The 18,880-nt window shown below is 40.9% G+C and overlaps 1 protein-coding gene across 4 annotated transcripts in view; it reads left to right on the plus strand.

The window, feature by feature from the left end:
- Window positions 1–18,880, plus strand: part of CNTN3 (contactin 3) — a 395,604-nt gene that overhangs the window by 8,866 nt on the left and 367,858 nt on the right. The window contains exon 1 of one of the 4 annotated variants that reach the window (XM_086366706.1): window positions 8,764–8,836. The exons of the other annotated variants lie outside the window; for them this stretch is intronic. The gene's annotated coding sequence lies outside the window, so the exon portion shown is untranslated. Of the gene's footprint in view, window positions 1–8,763; window positions 8,837–18,880 lie in introns of those variants that run through there. 4 annotated transcript variants of the gene reach the window in all.

The raw sequence follows: 18,880 nt of genomic DNA on the forward strand, positions 1-18,880 counted from the left end.
TCAATTGCTTAAAAATACAAGAACTTTTATTCAGGTTATTATGCACCAGTGTAGTGTCCGAGGGCTTCCTTGGTGACTCAGGTAAAGAATCTGCCTACGATGCGGGAGATCCAGGTTTGATCCCTGCATTGGGAAGATCCCCTTGAGAAGGCAATGGCTACCTACTCCAGTATTCTTGCCTGGATAATTCCATGGACAGAGAAGCCTGGTGGTCTATAGTTCATGGGGTTGCAAAGAATTGAACACAACTGAGTGACTAACACCTTCACTTTAGAGTCCAAGCACTTTATTTCCTGTACGCATTTTACGTAAATACGGCAGGTTAAGAAACGGTCTTCCTTCACTCCCTTTCTTGCTCCAGTCTTTCCAACCCATGGTGTTATGTTAATCCATTTTGTGTCATTGGACACTCACTGCCTAGAGAAGAAGTGCCACTGATGCAGCCTGTCTGCATGAGACTTCTTCCCCTAATTCCCCCCACATGGAGCATTCCCACTACAGGCACCATCTTTCCTTACAATTCAGTGTGACATGACTTCGGGGTCTCTGCACCCAGGGGTTCCATCTCAAGCCCCTCATTTCCATTTCAGTTCATCTCTACCCTTAATTCACTGTTACCTCTGACAGGAAAGCTCTTTACTTTCAATCCTACCATTTATCCAGCTATGCCCATCCATGTTTCTCCAAGAAGTCTTTCTTGCCCTCCCAGGCTAGATTTGCCCCATGCTGTCTGCTCTTACCTGTGTTTTAAAATGTTCTTTAGAGAGACAATGGATTAGAGTTTAACACTATTAATTTTTTAACATCTGCCTTTCCTGATAGTCTGTGAGTAGAGTAGAACCCACGTATTAGGATTTTGGTAAGTATTTGTGGAAGGAAATAAAGATAGATTCTACTGTAGTTATATTAGGGCTTCTTTTTTTGAACTTAAAATTATTTTAGTGTATATGTAAAGATTTTATTTTACTTTACACAGAGTGACAAGCCATTCGTTGACAGTAGATGAATATCTTGATAATGATCTGAATTTAGAAAATTCTTTTAACAGACCTATACCCTAAAAGAAGCATAAGCTAAAGGTTGTCAGTATTATGGATTGGTCCTTGGTGTAATTGGTTCATTTTAGCGCAAGGGGATAATTTGGAATTCTCAAATTTCATTTTTTATTAGAATAAAACATTCGGATAAGAAATAACTAAATGACTGTATCGCAAGAAATCAAAAGCATTTCTTCCTGAGCTATAAGTAATTGCTTATAAATGAATGAAAGCTTTATGAGCATTAAGCAGTCTCACCAGTTATCCTTCAAACAGAAAGCCCCTTTTATTGTGCTGAATATACTCTTTTTTCACTGCTTCCCAGTTAATGATCTTTCTAGAAACGTGGACTTTCCTTCTTGAAATAATGGAAATCCCTTGGCCCTTACAGGACTTTCAGAGTTACCTGTGGGAGTGAGTCTTGGTAACCTACATCTTAAAACTTTTTGTTTTGAAGTTATTATACTCATAGCAGGTTGCAGAGATAGTACAAAGAGTTCTGAATATCCTTCACCCATCCCCCCATGATGGCGACGTTGCCTATAGCTGTAGTATGATACCAGAACCAGTAAATCGATCCTAGTGCATTGCATTAACCAGACAGCAGATCTTATTCTGTGTCACTATTGGTTTAACCTGATTGCAAGAATGTGTACATACCTCTGTGCTGTTTTATGCCATATATAGGTTCATGAGTCTAGAATTTTAATTTAAAGGACAGCTATCCTGAGAGCTGCAGTTTCCATGTGAGCCTACACTGATGTAATATTTTTCAAGTATCTTTGAGGTGTCAAAAGTGCCACTTCTACAGACCTTTTTCTATGCAAATATTTGTCTTCTTAAATATCATGCAGTTCTTTACCTTGGAGTTGCCTGTGTGTATGTGTGTGTGTGTATATATATATATATATATATATATATATATATATATAAAAAAGTTGCTATAGAAATGGAAATCTTGGCATTTTATAAACCAGGATATGACATTTGGGTGGTTCTCTGTGGTCATTGGTTTGGGAATCTGTGTTGACTTTCAGTACTACTTTTAACAAGTCCTGCAGGCAAACGTGTTTGTTTAATCAGAGTTGGATGGCACTTTTATGCCACCACGACGAAGACCCAGCTGAATGCGTTCTTGTATTTTCAAACCAAATCACAGTCCATTTTTATTTCTTACATAGAAATAGTCACTCTTTAAAATAACTTAACACGTTGCAGTAGACGGTAATGACCCTTTTCAGGCAATTAAAATCAACTGAACAGTATAGCGAGGGATCTAATCTTATGGCTGCTACTCACTGGGGCTGGCCGCCTCTGTGAATGTAAAGCAGCCGAAAGTTGCTGATTACCATTCCTTGTTACTAATTCTGATGAATATTCTGAGGCCTCTAGAATATAGATAAGGCTCAGTCGTACCCAAGTTGGGTACATGCAGCAGTCGACAGTACCTCCTTTACCCCCACCCATTCCCTATACCTACAAAGGCATTCACATTTATACATTGGGCAGTTTGTCATTTTTCTCAGCTATTCTCAGTGACTCTTTACTGGGACTTCTTTTATTTTTGACAAGCGAAACCAACTGAGTGCTGTGTATACCTGCTGTGCAGTTTGGAAACTTGAGTCTTGTGTGTCAAATATTTTCTTGCTCATATTCTCATGCCATTAAATAAAATGTTTCTCATATGCAATGGAAAGATAATACATGTTTATATTTAGTGCTAATGTACTGAATTGTTATATCGCTAATATTAAGCAGTAATTGCCTCTGTGGGGTTGTTGTAGTACTCATTAGAAATATTAGTTTTTAAAAATAACAAAAAGGTCTTAGTATATAGGTTTTGTTGTGTCATAAAACAAATCATATATTCTGTAAAGGTTCTTATACATGGAGGGCATACGTATCTCCAAAGATGAGAAGTTCTAGACTTACAGGCATTATCTCTTTTTAATCTAATAGGGTCATAATTGTCTGTTGCTGTAAATGTTTTTGCATTACAACTAGCTTGGGAATACCTTGTCATTTTTCCAGAAACTTCTTATGGGGTTTTCTTCCTGAATCTTGATTTATTTTTTTTAATTATTATTCCATCTGATTATTAGTAATCTGATTATTTCTTTGTCATTCTTCCCACCCACATCTACCGAACACACCTTACCCAAGACATAGATTAGAATAGGGAATAGATTAATCCCAAATCATAAAGTCATAGGACTTCCCAGGTGGTATTAGTGGTAAAGAACTCGCCTGCCAATGCAGGGGACCTAAGTGATGCAGGTTTGATCCTTGGGTCAGGAAGATCCCCTGGAGGAGGGCATGGCTACCCACTCTAGCATTCTTGCCTGGAGAATCCCATGGATACAGGAGCCTGGTGGGCTGTAGTTCATAGGGTTGCATAGAATCGGACAGGACTGAAGCGACTTAGCGCGCACACACACACACACACACACACACACACAACTTCATAGAGTAAGAAATGCATCCATTTTGTTTGCGTCCAAGCAGAAGAGAATAAAATCTAATGATGGGAAGGCTTTTGCAGTTTTATATAGGGTTAAATGTCAGTGTTATTTAAAGTTAGTATCTTCTTCCTCCCTTATTTTTCATCTCCCCTTCTCTTTATTTCCTTTTCTTAGTTTTATTTCTTGCTTTAGGGTCATATTTTTGAACTGACTCTTCTAGACTGACCCCTAGTAGGTAAATTTTTTCTGTTGTCTGTAATTGAAAAAATTACATATGTTTGCAGGTATCCCCCAGCCCCCACCCCCAGGGTGGGGAAAGGAAAGTCTAAAATGTGTCTGTCAAGTTTGAATATCAGAGAAAAATAACTTTAGAAAAAGATAAAGCACACATCAGCCCTGTGGGAAACTGTCTGCAAAGATGGCTGCAATAACACTGTCCTTGGTACTCTGCTCTTTCTTCCCTTTAAGCAATGAATCTGTTTCCCTTCCCTTTGGGCTAAGTTATGGTATTTGAGCAATAAAATGTAGATAAAGTGAAGTGTAGGTATGAATGTGAATGCTGATCCTCAATCTTAAGACACTGGGAGGTTCCCTTCTTGCCATGAGTTGTTTTAGTTGCTAAGTCACGTCCGACTCTTTGCAACCCATGGACTGTAGCCCGCCAGGCTCCTCTGTCCATGGGATTTCCCAGGCAATAATACTGGAGTGGGTTGCCATTTCCTTCTTCTGGGGATCTGCCAGAACCAGGGATCGAACCTGTGTCTCCTGCATTGGCAGGCGGATTTTTTTTATCACTGAGCCCCCTGGGAAGCCCATCTCTCCCTGAGACTACCACATAAAAAGTCCAGGAAAGCCTTGTAACAATGAGTAGCCAGATAAAGGCAGAGCCAATAGCCAAAATTGGTAATCAGTCATGTGAGTGATCAGTTAAGCCATCGGAAGATTAATATTACATGAATGACCCCAGGCATAATGGCAAACCAATTGCTCAGCTTAACTCATGTCAAATGCATAATAATCAGCAAATACATGTGGTTAAGTGATTCGGTTTGGGGGTAGTTTATGCAGCAATAACACACACATTCTAATTTTAAAAGCATATTATAAAAGATAGGTAAATGTTAAAAACAAAAACTGGTCACGTTTTTAAAAAACGTGGGGTCTTATCTCTTTTTTGTTATTTTATAAATGTTTTTAGTCAGCTTTTCTTTTATAACTAACTATCTGAAAATCTCAAGGGCTTCTAACAATAGAGTCCCCTCCCCTCTGTTGCCTGTGAGCTGAGGGTTGGCTCTGGGACGGTCTGGCTCCCTTCCATTCTGTGGAGTGACTTTCCAATGTTGCTTTCCATTTTGGAGTCCAGGTTGAAGGCCCAGTTGTAGTGGATACTGTGGTGTTCTCCCCAGGTCCACCTCTTCAGGGCCAGTATATCTACCCACGTCTGCTCGGAAAACCAACTATCAGTGGCCCTCAGCTTCCTCTCTCACCTAGGAATTTCCTCTTGTGTAGGGAGCTGTCTCAGCCAAGTTTATGCCTTTTCTTGGGTGGTGGCTCATACAGGCGACTGACTGATACAGGGATAACAAAACCTGGTCCCCTGGTTTTGGCACAACTCTGAAGGATCATCCCAACTCCAAAAGCCTTTTAGGACCAACTGACGCCTCCATTGCAGCTACTGTACCAGTTCCCCTCTGGCTGTTCTTGCCTTTTTCCTTTTTTTACCTTCCTAATACCTTTTTTCCCCCTGCTTTTTTCACAATTATTTCTCCGTTAAACCTTCTTCACCTCAGATTTTGTTCCTAGGGAATTCAAGTTAAGAAGGGTCCTTATTTCAGCTATATTCTCATGGAGGGGAATAGAAACCCAAGGGGCTTACCTGAACTGTGCAGTTGCTTTCAAAACTTTGGCTAGAACTGGTCATATATCAGGTTTTCTAGCATTTTGTTGGCCAGAAGCCACCATATGGCCAATAAAAAGATAAAGTAAATGTTTACAAATAATAGTAAATCTACTATAGTGTACCTCATGCACACAAAGTATGCTTTTAATTACATGTATACAAATTTTGCTCACTCCCTCTACAAAAACTATACCCCCAAAGTCTTATCTAATCATATCATCAGGCTAGAAGTCTAAGATTTAGTAAAGTCTCAACATCTTATGAGACTAAACCAAACCCTTCCTAGCACATTATAGTTTCTTCTGGGTCCTGGCATATGCCTCATATCTCGATATGCTATCAAAAAACTGCATGGACAAGACAGTGGGCGGAAACACATGCCATATATAGGTCTGGGGGTGAAGAAGAACAATTTGTGAAACATGAGTACAGTTTACATGTATGATTGATTTATTGCCACACTGATTCTACATAAATAGCAACCAGAAAATTTCAGTAGCCTCAAAGAGAAATTTATCTAGTTCTCATTTTTGCAGATTGGCTGGGGTGGCTCTGCTGAACTCAGCTACTCTTGCTTGTATTTTTGTGGATGAGCTGAGGGTTGGCACATCTTGACTGGGCTTTGCTCAAGCTGCAGGTCTGGCTGATTCAGGTGTTTCCACATGTTATTCTGGGGTACAAGCTGAAGGAGACGCTCCGTGGTGGAAACTATTCTTATGCCAGTTGCATGAGTACAAAAGGATAAGTAGAAACATAGAAGATCTATCACGATCTTGGCTTGCAACTAGCATGTCACCTTTGTGTGTTCTGTGGGCCATAACAAGAAACACGGCCAAAGCCAAATTCCAGGGAACGGGACTCTCCTCTGCCCCTTAAGTGGGAGGAACTGTCACATGGCCAAGGCACAGGTAGGGAGGGGTGGAGAATTTGAGCCAATAATGAATACTGCCGTACCAGCAAGCCTGATATCCATTAAGCGTTGTAAATGCCCTCTAGATTTTAGTTGGTTTTCAAATAAGGAACAGGAAATGTAAATGTCAGTTTATTGCCTTTAAATGAATTATAACTCTTTAATTGCTGCCTGAGTGGAAGAGTTTAGTATGAGGTCCAGTAATAGAGAGAAAATATAATGAAGGCTCTAAGGGAGCATACAGTCCAATGGGAAGAACTGACATGTATTTAGAAACCTGTGAACAATATTATGAAATTGTGCCTGTCATAATGCCTGTGCATCTTAATCCAGGCCAACTTTGTTTACCACTTAATAGTTGGTGACCTTGGCTACATTCTTCAGCTTAGTTTCATATTTAAAGTTGGAATATTGATTCCACCTGTATAGATTTGTTGTAATAAGTATAGGAGGCAAGAACCTTAGGGGAAATTCAATAGTTTTGCTACCTATTGATATTTGTGTTTGGACAATATTAGTGTTGGTGTCCTTAGTATTTGCATTCTCTCTCTCTCTCTCTATATATATATATATACATTCATAGAAAAATGGAAATGTGATATATGTGAAAAGACAAGGGAGTTCAGAAGAAAAGGAATCCGAGCTGACTGTCAAGTAGAATGATAGGGAAGGCCGTCCTGATCATTGGTAAGAGTTGTCCTGGCAAGTTCTTGAACCGGTGGGTCATTTCCATGCTTGTTGCAATGGAGAACATGTTAGGTGGATAGCTGGCAGGTTGTAAATTGTGACAGAGGAAGATTTTGCTTTGGGTGGAGTGTCAGGTATTAGAGCATGGAGGTAGATTGGAGATTGTATCCTGTTGTGAATCTCAGGTACTAAGAGACCAAGGAGGGAGTGGATCTAGGTAAAATCTCTTTTTGTATTGCTTTCATGTTAGGTCCAAAAATGCTTATACAACTTAGCATCTTAGAATATATTTTACTAGTGAGACCAAAAATATTCATTGAGTACCTTAGGTCAAATAACAGATTAACAGCCTAACCAGAAATGGAATCTGCATGTCCCATGTCCAAAAGCAATGCATATTTCACCCCAGAACAACAATTTTATTTGTTATTTATTTGTTCTTTATTATAAGAAAAACAATATATATATAACTGTAAATGAGAGCTATTGCCTTGTCTTCCATAGTGATTGTGAGTGAACTTTTCTACTCATCTCAGACCCCAAGTAGACTCATTTTTCTCTCTATGTAAAATTTCATCTCTGTCTAAAATTGACTTTACTTTTCAGGACCTATTTCAGCTTCCTTTCCCAATTTCCCTTCCCAGCTTAACCCTGTCATTTCCCTTCTTTCCAGGGTGGTCTGCTCTTTCCTCTTTTGGTCATGGAGACTTTGATTGGCTCATTTTCCTTCTCCCTTAAATGAATCATTTACTTCCCCCCTCACTTTTTCCTCTTCATTGTAAAGAGAGGTGTGCAAAATCTACTGAAAACTTTCACCTGTCACTGTTGCTTTCCATCATCCCACATTAATATCTGGAATCCTCTTAATTTTTTTTTCTTTAAAATCTACTTATTTATGGCTACACTGGGTCTTTTTTGCTGTGCAGGCTTTTCTCAGGTTGTGGCGAGTGGGGGCTACTCCTTGTGGTACGCAGGCTCATCATTGTAGTGGCTTCTCATGTTGCAGAGCAGAGGCTCTGTGACGCACAGACTTCAGTAGTTGCAGTTTGCAGACTCTAGAGTACTGGCTCAGTAGCTGTGCCGCACAGGCTTAGTTGCTCCACAGCATATGGGATCATCCCGGACCAAGGATCAAACCAGTATCCCTTGCATTGCAAGGCTGAGTCCCAACTACTGGACCACCAGGGAAGCCCTTAATGATTTTCTTTCTTCTGTCAAAATCATGTGCTATGCTTATGAGCACAATTAAGAGTTGCTCAGTCATGTCTGACTCTTTGCGACCCTATGGACTGCAGCCCAACAGGGTCTTTTGTCCATGGAATTCTCCAGGCAAGAGTACTGGAATGTGTTGCCATTTCCTGCTCCAAGCAATCTTCCCCACCCAGGGATTGAACCTGCATCTCTTGCATCTCCTGCGTTGGCAGGCAGCTTCTTTACCACTGTGTCACCTGGGAACCCCCTTGAAAATCATACCCATCTTTTAAGAAATTCACCTTAACATCTCTCTTCTCACATCTCTCTCTCTCTCTTGCTCTCTCGCTCTCTCTAGTTAGTTTAATCTAAAAGTCTAAACCTATTTATCTTTATTGTTTGCTTTATTACTGTAAGAAGCTATTGATAATCATTTACCCCTTCCCAAGGAAAGGATGATTTCTTTCCTGCCGCATTGTTGATGGCAGGCTTGGTTCCTTAACTTACTTTGGCCAAAGGAATGTGAACATCTCACATTTTGTCCCTCCCTGCAGGGACTCTGGGAGCCCATCCATGGTTCTGTGTGTCCTCATCTGCTTCTGCAGCCAGGAAAGCCTGAGCTTAGATGGAATTTCCGTGATCCTGGGAGGTTAGTGGCTGCCGTGAGCAAAGCCCTCCGTGGACCTGCAGTGGACATCAAATATGAGCATGAGTTAAACTTCACTGTTGTCATCTACAGAGATTTGCAAGCTGTTTGTTGGTATAGCATAACCTCATTTATGCTGGTCAATATACAATGTCTAATGTCTACTTGGATGTTTCAGAGCCCTTCAGCCTTGATAGGTATAGAGCTGACCTTGTCAGCCAGAGTCCTGGCCAGAGTTATTTTTCTACCAATGTGTTCTCCATTGTCCCTACAGGGAAGCAACACCAGAATCAAATCAGTTGCTCAACCCACAAACCTAGGATTTCCTGCTGACTTCTTCCCCTTTTTTGAGGCATTAATTTGCAATAAGTCCCGTCTTTCCTACATCCAGAATATCTGCTGAAACTGCCCCATTCCCTCCACCTTTAATGCCAGCAGCTTCAGATAAACCACCATCATCATTTTTCTCAATTATTGCAAAAGCATACGGTCTGGCTTCTGTCTCCAATATCTATTCTTGACTATTCTGATTCTATTTTCACACTGCATCATGTGTTTTAAATACAAAACCCTGTTGAAATGCTTACCAAAACTCTGGTAAACTTCAGTTGATCTTAAGTTAAAGTCCAGGTTACTTGACATGAATCCTGAGGACTCTGTGATCTCTCACCCCCCTGCTCCCTCTGGCCTTACTATAGGGAGGTCCTCCCTGTGCTTTCTGATTCTAACAGTGATGGGTGTCTTCCATTTCTTGACCAGACCTTTGCATGTACTGTTACAAATGGCTGGGTTACACTTCCCATTGCTTCTGCCTCACCCTCACACATATCAATAGATTCATACATACATGCCCAGCAGCCATTGCCTGGCTTACTCCTCCTCCTCTTAAGAATTTCAGATTAAACAGCATTCCTGAACAGGTTATGTTCTTTTGCTCTACCTTTTGTATCTCTCATTATTCTTATTTGGTGTGTATTTTCCACATTGAGTAATTTGAGATAAGGAAATGTGTCTTTATTTTGGCCCCTCTGGGTTATTCTCCCAATGGGCACAGAGTACCCTCTCAAAATTATTGAACGAATTAGAAAAAATCTGCAAATAACCTGCAAACCACTCATGAGCTTTCCCTGTTTGAATTCGTGTAACTCTTTGTATAGTTGAGATTTTTCAGCACCATTTAATGTGGCCTAATTACGTGCTAAGTGCTATGCTAACCACTTCATTTAATCCTTACAAAAAATGAGCCACCTTTCTTATGATGCTTATATTGCTTCAACATAGTTATTTCTAGATTTAGAAAAAAATCTCCATACCTTTATTTTAACTCCGTTATTTTGGGCTTCCCAGGTGGTGCTAGTGGTAAAGAACCCACCTGCCAATGCAGGAGACTTAAGAAACATAGGTTTGATCCCTGGGTAGGGAAGATCCCCTGGAAGAGGGCATGGCAGCCAACCCACTCCAGTATTGTTGCATGGAGGATCCTGTGGGCTGGAATCCATGGGGTCACATAGAGTCAGACACAACTGAAGCAATTTAGCAAAGGGCAGCACATGATAGCGTTTGGCATTATGAATTATCATTGGCTTTATACCCTTCTACACTATAAAATTTTCTACCTGCTGGTCACCTGTTCGTGGGATACAATCTGTGTCTTAGTAGCCATTCCATATTCATTTAATGAATTAATAATCGTGCTTAAATGCACATTATATTGTTGATATGACAGGATGAAGAGGTCTGACAGAATGTGGTCCAATGGAGAAGGGAATGACAAACCACTTCCGTATTCTTGCCATGAGAACTGCATGAACAGTATAGGACAGGATAGGACACTGAAAGATGAACTTCCTGGGTCGGTACGTGCCCAATAAACTACTGGAGATCAGTGGAGAAATAACTCCAAAAAGAATGAAGGGATGGAGCCAAAGGAAAAAACAACACCTGGGTGTGCATGTGACTAGTGATAGAAGCAAGGGCCGATGCTGTAGAGAACAATATTGCACGGAAACCTGGAATGTTAGGTCCATGAATCAAGGCAAATTGGAAGTGGTCAAACAGGAGATGGCAGGAGTGAACGTCGACATTCTAGGAATCAGCGAACTAAAATGGACTGGAATGGGTGAATTTAACTCAGATGACCATTATATCTACTACTGTGGACAGGAATCCCTTAGAAGAAATGGAGTAGCTTTCATAGTCAACAAAAGAGTCTGAAATTCAGTACTTGGATGCAGTCTCCAAAATGACAGAATGATCTCTGTTTGTTTCCAAGGCAAAACAAACCATTCAATATCACAGTAATCCAAGTCTGTGCCCCGACCAGTAATGCTGAAGAAACTGAAGTTGAACAGTTCTATGAAGACCTACAAGACCTTTTAGAACTAACACCCAAAAAAGATGTCCTTTTCATTATAGGGGACTGGAATGCAAGTAGGAAGTCAAGAAACACCTGGAGGAACAGGCAAATTTGGCCTTGGAGTACGGAATGAAGCAGGGCAAAGGCTAATAGAGTTTTGCCAAGAGAACTTGCTGGTCATAGCAAACGCCCTCTTCCAACAACACAAGAGAAGACTCTACACATGGACATCACCAGATGGCCAAAACTGAAATCAGATTGATTATATTCTTTGCAGCCAAAGATGGAGAAGCTCTATACAGTCAGCAAAAACAAGACCGGGAGCTGACTGTAGCTCAGATCATGAACTCCTTATTGCCAAATTCAGACTTAAATTGAAGAAAGTAGGGAAAACCACTAGACCATTCAGGTATGACCTAAATCAAATCCCTTACAATTATACAGTGGAAGTGACAAATAGATTTAAGGTACTAGATCGGATAGACACAGTGTCTGATGAACTATGGATGAAGGTTTGTGACATTGTAGAGGAGACAGGGATCAAGAGCATCCCCAAGAAAAAGAAATGCAAAAAAGCAAAATGACTGTCTGAGGAGGCCTTACAAGTAGCTGTGAAAAGAAGAGAAGCAAAAAGCAAAGGTGAAAAGGAAAGATATATCCATTTGAATGCAGAGTTCCAAAGAATAGCAAGAAGAGATAAGAAAGCCTTCCTCAGCAATCAATGCAAAAAAACAGGGGAAAACAATAGAATGGGAAAAACTAGAGATCTCTTCAAGAAAATTAGAGATACCAAGGGAACATTTCATGAAAAGATGGGCTCAATAAAGGACAGAAATGGTATGGACCTAACAGAAGCAGAAGATATTAAGAAGAGATGGCAAGAATACACAGAAGAACTATATAAAAAAGATTTTCATGACCCACATAACCATGATGGTGTGATCACTCACACTCACCTAGAGCCAGACATCCTGGAATGGGAAGTCAAGTGGGCCCTAGGAAGCATGACTACAAACAAAGCTAGTGGAGGTGGTGGAATTTCAGTTGAGCTATTTCAAATCCTGAAAGATGATGCTGTGAAAGGGCTGCACTCAATATGCCAGCAAATTTGGAAAACTCAGCTGTGGCCACAGAACTAGAAAAGGTCAGTCTTCATTCCAATCCCAAAGAAAGGCAATGCCAAAGAATGCTCAAACTTGCACAATTGCACTCATCTCTCATACTAGAAAAGTAATGCTCAAAATTCTCCAAGCCAGGCTTCAGCAGTATGTGAACCATGAACTTCCATATGTTCAAGCTGGTTTTAGAAAAGGCAGAGGAACCAGAGATCAAATTGCCAACATCCACTGAATCATCGAAGAAGCAAGAGAGTTCCAGAAAAACATCTATTTCTGCTTTATTGACTATGCTAAAGCCTTTGATTGTGTGGATCACAATCAACTGTGGAAAATTCTGAAAGAGATGGGAATACCAGTCACCTGACCTGCCTCTTGAGAAACCTGTATGCAGGTCAGGAAGCAACAGTTAGAACTGGACATGGAACAGACTGGTTCCAAATAGGAAAAGGAGTACGTCAAGGCTGTATAGTGTCACCCTGCTTAATTAACTTATATGCAGAGTACATCATGAGAAACACTGGGCTGGATGAAGCACAAGCTGGAATCAAGATTTCTGGGAGAAATCTCAGTAACCTCAGATATGCAGATCATACCACCTATATGGCATAAAGCAAAGAAGAACTAAAGAGTCTCTTGATGAAAGTGAAAGAGGAGAATGAAAAAATTGGCTTAAAGCTCAGCATTCAGAAAACTAAGATCATGGCATCTGGTCCCATCACTTCATGGGAAATAGATTGGGAAACATTGAAAACAGTGTCAGACTTTATTTTTTCGGGCTCCAAAATCACTGTGAATGGAGATTGCAGCAATGAAATAAAAAGATGCTTACTCCTTGGAAGGTAAGTTATGACCAACCTAGATAGCATGTTCAAAAGCAGAGACATTACTTTGCCAACAAAGGTCTGTCTCATCAAGGCTATGGTTTTTCCAATGGTTATGTATGGATGTGAGAGTTGGACTGCGAAGAAAGCTGAGCCCCGAAGAATCGATGCTTTTGAACTGTGGTGTTGGAGAAGACTCTTGAGAGTTCCCTGCACTGAAAGCAGATCCAACCAGTCCGTCCTAAAGGAGATCAGTCCTGGATATTCATTGGAAGGACTGATGCTGAGGCTGAAACTCCAATACTTTGGCCACCTGATGCGAAGAGCTGACTCATTTGAAAAGACCCTGATGCTGGAAAAGATTGAGGGCAGGAGGAGAAGAGGACGACACAGGAAGAGATGGTTGGATGGCATCACCGACTCAACGGACATGGGTTTGGGTGGACTCCGGGAATTGGTGATAGACAGGGAGGCTTGTTGTGCTGCGGTTCATGGAGTAGCAAAGAGTCAGGCACGACTGAGCGAGTGAACTGAACTGAATTGATTATGATTATTATTAATTTTTTTTCTCTGTGCCTTATAACTAGTAGATGTCTCACTGGAAGGAAATATTTGTTCACTGATTCTTTTTTAGAATTAATGTGAGTGGAAATGACACAGTGTTTAATTCACTTATAAATGTATCAGTTACTTTTTGCAGGGTAACCAATCATTCCCAAATTTAGTGGTTTTTAAAACAGTCACTTTATCATTTACAGCTCTGTAAGTAAGTTAGAGATTCAACCAGGGCTGTTCAGGCACAGCGCATCTTTAATCTGGGTCTGGGTCTGGGTATCTAGGATACCTTTACCCCCAAGCTTGTTGCCTCCTGGGGTAACTGGACTGACTGGGACCTGGATGGGTTGCTCTGTCATCGTTACTATTACTGCACCTGTCATGGTTCAGTAAGCTAGCCTTGGCTTCCTTTACTTCCCATAAGAGTGAAAGTGGAAACCTCTCAAGGTCTAACCCTGGAACCAGCGGAATGTCCCTTCTGCTGTATTCTGTTGAGTAAAGCATGTCACCAGGCCAGTCCAGAATCAAGAATAGGCGATACATACTTGATGGGAATAAGCAGTGCGGCACACAGCATTCAGAGGAACTGTTTTAATTAGTTATTTATTTACTTTTGGCTGTGCTGGGTCTTGGCTGCATTCATTCTTCCTCTAGTTGCAGCAAGCGGGGCTACTCTATAGTTGTGGAGTGCAGACTTCTCGTTGTGGTGGCTTCTCTTGTTGCAGAGCCTGGGCTCTAGGGCTTGTGGGCTACAGTAGCTGGGGCACTCGGGCTTAGTTACTCCTAGGCATGTGGGATCTTCCTGGCCCAGGAATTGACCCTGTGTTTCCTGCATTGGCAGACAGACTCTTAACCACTGCACTGCCAGAGAAGTCCAAGAATTGCTGACTGCTATATTTTCAGATGATTTTCCACTCTAAGGGAACTCTGTATCTCCTAAATTTTCTTCTAGAAGTTTCCAAGGTACTCTTAAATGATTTGGGGTGTGGGAAGTCTATTCTGTTAAATTCAATGTCTTGTAATTTATTGAAAGTTAATATTTTTTTGGTAAAACCTGAGGTAATTTCTAAGACTTATCCATTCTATTTCCCTCATTACCACATTTATTTTTAGTACTGCTAGATGTGTCTAATTTTTATGATTAAGAACAATATACAGAAATCAAATTGCCAACATCCGCTGGATCATGGAAAAAGCAAGAGAGTTCCAGAAAAACATCTATTTCTGCTTTATTGACTACGCCAAAGCCTTTGACTGTGTGGATCACAATAAACTGTGGAAAATTCTGAAAGAGATGGGAATACCAGACCACCTGATTTGCCTCTTGAGAAATTTGTATGCAGGTCAGGAAGCAACAGTTAGAACTGGACATGAAACAACAAACTGGTTCCAAATAGGAAAGGGAGTATGTCAAGGCTGTATATTGTCACCCTGCTTATTTAACTTCTATGCAGAGTGCATCATGAGAAATGCTGGACTGGAAGAAACACAAGCTGGAATCAAGATTGCCAGGAGAAATATCAATAGCCTCAGATATGCAGATGACACCACCCTTATGGCAGAAAGTGAAGAGGAACTCAAAAGCCTCTTGATGAAAGTGAAAGTAGAGAGTGAAAAAGTCGGCTTAAAGCTCAACATTCAGAAAACGAAGATCATGGCATCTGGTCCCATCACTTCATGGGAAATAGATGGGGAAACAGTGGAAACAGTGGCAGACTTTATTTTTCTGGGCTCCAAAATCACTGCAGATGATGACTGCAGCCATGAAATTAAAAGACGCTTACTCTTTGGAACAAAAGTTATGACCAACCTAGATAGCATATTCAAAAGCAGAAACATTACTTTGCCAACAAAGGTCCGTCTAGTCAAAGCTATGGTTTTTCCATGTATGGATGTGAGAGTTGGACTGTGAAGAAGGCTGAGCACCGAAGAATTGATGCTTTTGAACTGTGGTATTGGAGAAGACTCTTGAGAGTCCCTTGGACTGCAAGGAGATCCAACCAGTCCATTCTGAAGGAGATCAGCCCTGGGATTTCTTTGGAAGGAATGATGCTAAAGCTGAAACTCCAGTACTTTGGCCACCTCATGCGAAGAGTTGACTCATTGGAAAAGACTCTGATGCTGGGAGGGATTGGGGGCAGGAGGAGAAGGGGATGACAGAGGATGAGATGGCTGGATGGCATCACTGACTCAATGGACGTGAGTCTGGGTGAACTCCGAGAGTTGGTGATGGACAGGGAGGCCTGGCGTGCTGCGATTCATGGGGTCGCAAAGAGTCGGACATGACTGAGCGACTGAACTGAACTGAACTGAACTGAACAGAAATTAATCCTGGTGAGTGAATTAGAATGAGAAGTGTCACCTGCAAAATAGCTTTGAACATTGTAAACTTGTTTCAAATATGTTGTGATGATATTTGATTGGTTTTAAAATTTACGTATGCAAAGTACAAACTCTGGAAAAAGAAACTCCTAAGTCCACTGTAATGTAAGTATGGAAGAAGAAGTTTTCTTCCTCTATAAGCACTGCTCTAACTTTATCTATTTTTAAAAATAAATGTGCTGATCAATGCCATGAATAATTAAGTGAAAGGAGTTGTGGGATTTAGGGCTCTTTTCTTTTTAGTAATTGTAAATTCCATTTCACAAAGCCACAGCTCAGTAAGTAGGCGGAACAAAGTCTGGGTTACTCCTTATCCAAAAAAAAAAGAACCAACAACCAACTCCCCAGTAAATCTTAGTTCTAGGAAGATTTTTGCTTAGAAAAGAGTTTTGCTTATAGATATTTTCTCCATATGATATTAAATCGTGTGAAGAGGTTTATATATCTAATGAAATTATTCTTGCAAGGATAATGATGAAGTTTTTCTTTCTTAAATGGTTATAAACAGTGGTTTTTTGGTTCAGGACCAAACCTAGTATAAGTCTGATTTATCAACCCTTGTGTACAGTCAGTCTGCACTGATGATTCCCGTCAGACCTGTGAACTGATGAGACAGCGAATGGAGCCCTCTTATCCTTCTGATTACTTTGCCGCCTTAGAATTCTCTGTAAATGAAATGGATGGTATATTTAAATTGTCTGCTTCTCCTGCAAGTACGTATACCTAGGAGGATGGGAGAGACATTAATTCCAGGGCAACATTGCTCATGCATCCATTGAAGGGAAAAGGATTAATTCCAGGTCCATAAGGTTCATATTGATGCCATGCTGGAGACAGAACTCTGCCTCATAAACAGTAATACCTTGCAGTGACAGAATTATAGTTTTTCCAACTGGAAGACCTTTGGTACTCAAGTCCATTTGCCTTCTTTATTTTCCATTCATTGACTTACACAGGGAATGAGATCCATGGATTTCAGTGTTGATGATATTAATACATTGTAGGGTTTTCCGCTCTTGTTTTGTATACATTGTTTTAATGATTTTTTGAAATAGGAGAGGTTGTTTAGAATATGTAACTTCAGTACTATTTTTTTTTTTTTCATATAAGTGTAGGCACTGGTGGAATTGCCCACTGCAAACATGCCTATAACCTAGCACACCCACGTGGAGTGCACTAGGATATTTCTAACAAACCAGATGCTGATAGTCTATTGAGAGGCTGGCTGTGCTTCTTAACTCACCCTTAGCTCCCTTTTCAGTTCAGTTCAGTTCAGTTGCTCAGTCGTGTCTGACTCTTTGCAACCCCGTGAACGGCAGCACGGCAGGCCTCCCTGCTGCTGCTGCTGCTGCTGCTGCTGCTAGGTCGCTTCAGTTGTGTCCAACTCTGTGCAATCCCATAGACGGCAGCCCACCAACCAACTCCCAGAGTCCACCCAAATCCATGTCCATTGAGTCGGTGATGCCATCCAGCCATCTTCTCCTCGGTCATCCTCTTCTCCTCCTGCCCTCAATCGTTCCCAGCATCTGGGTCTTTTCAAATGAGTCAGCTCTTTGCATCAGGTGGCCAAAATATTAGAGTTTCAGCTTCAACATCAGTCCTTCCAATGAACACCCAGGACTGATCTCCTTTAGGATGGACTGGTTGGATCTCCTTTCAGTTCAAGGGACCCTCAAGAGTCTTCTCCAACACCACGGTTCAAAAGCATCAATTCTTCGGTGCTTAGCCTTCTTCACAGTCCACCTCTCATATCCATACATGACCCCAGGAAAAACCATAGCCTTGACTAGATGGACCTTTGTTGGCAAAGTAATGTCTCTGCTTTTGAATATGCTATCTAGGTTGGTCATAACTTTTGTTCCAAGGAGTACAAAATCTAATTTCATGGCTGCAGTCACCATCTGCAGTGATTTTGGAGCCCAGAAAAGTAAAGTCTGACACTGTTTTCAATGTTTCCCAATCTGTTTCCCATGAAGTGATGAGACCAAATGCCATGATCTTCATTTTCTGAATGTTGAGCTTTAATCCAACTTTTTCATTCTCCTCTTTCACTTTCATCAAGAGGCTCTTTAGTTCTTAACTTTATGCCATAAGGGTGGTGTCATCGGTTATTGATATTTCTCCCAGCAATCTTGATTCCAGCTTGTGCTTCCTCCAGCCCAGTGTTTCTCATGATGTACTCTGCATGTAAGTTAAATAAGCAGGGTGATAACATACAGCCTTGACGTACTCCTTTTCCTATTTGGAACCAGTCTGTTGTTCCATGTCCAGTTCTAACTGTTGCTTCCTGACCGGCATACAGGTTTCTCAAGAGGCAGGTCAGGTGGTCTGGTATTCCCATCTCTTTCAGAATTTTCCACAGTTTGTTGTGATCCACATAGTCAAAGGCTTTGGCATAGAGAATAAAGCAGAAATAGATGTTTTTCTGGAATGCTCTTGCTCTTTTGATGATCCAGTGGATGTTGGCAATTTGATCTCTGCTTCCTCTGCCTTTTCTAAAACTAGCTTGAACATATCCTCTTATTGGGCAGAATAAATTGTTCCCCTTAGAGTTTCATCTCTTCTCTTCCATGTGTCCTTGACCTTTTCTGTCCTGTCTGTCTTCTGAAGTGCTATCTCTCTTTCTCCTCTTCTAGAGAGTGAACTGTCAGTCACTCTGTTCATGTTACCCCACTGTATTGTGGCTTGGTTGTGAGACGGTTTGCAAGAAGATATATAACATTTGATAGTTCTATTTTATAAGGATTTTTAAGTCAATGACACAGCTTTTACTATCCAGGGCTTCCTCTTAGTAGATGCTCAAATAATAGAAACA

Source organism: Bos grunniens, chromosome 22 (genome assembly GCF_055505025.1).
Source record: "Bos grunniens cultivar Pamir isolate PY7600 chromosome 22, Bosgru_T2T1.0, whole genome shotgun sequence".
Classification (NCBI taxonomy): domain Eukaryota; kingdom Metazoa; phylum Chordata; class Mammalia; order Artiodactyla; family Bovidae; genus Bos; species Bos grunniens.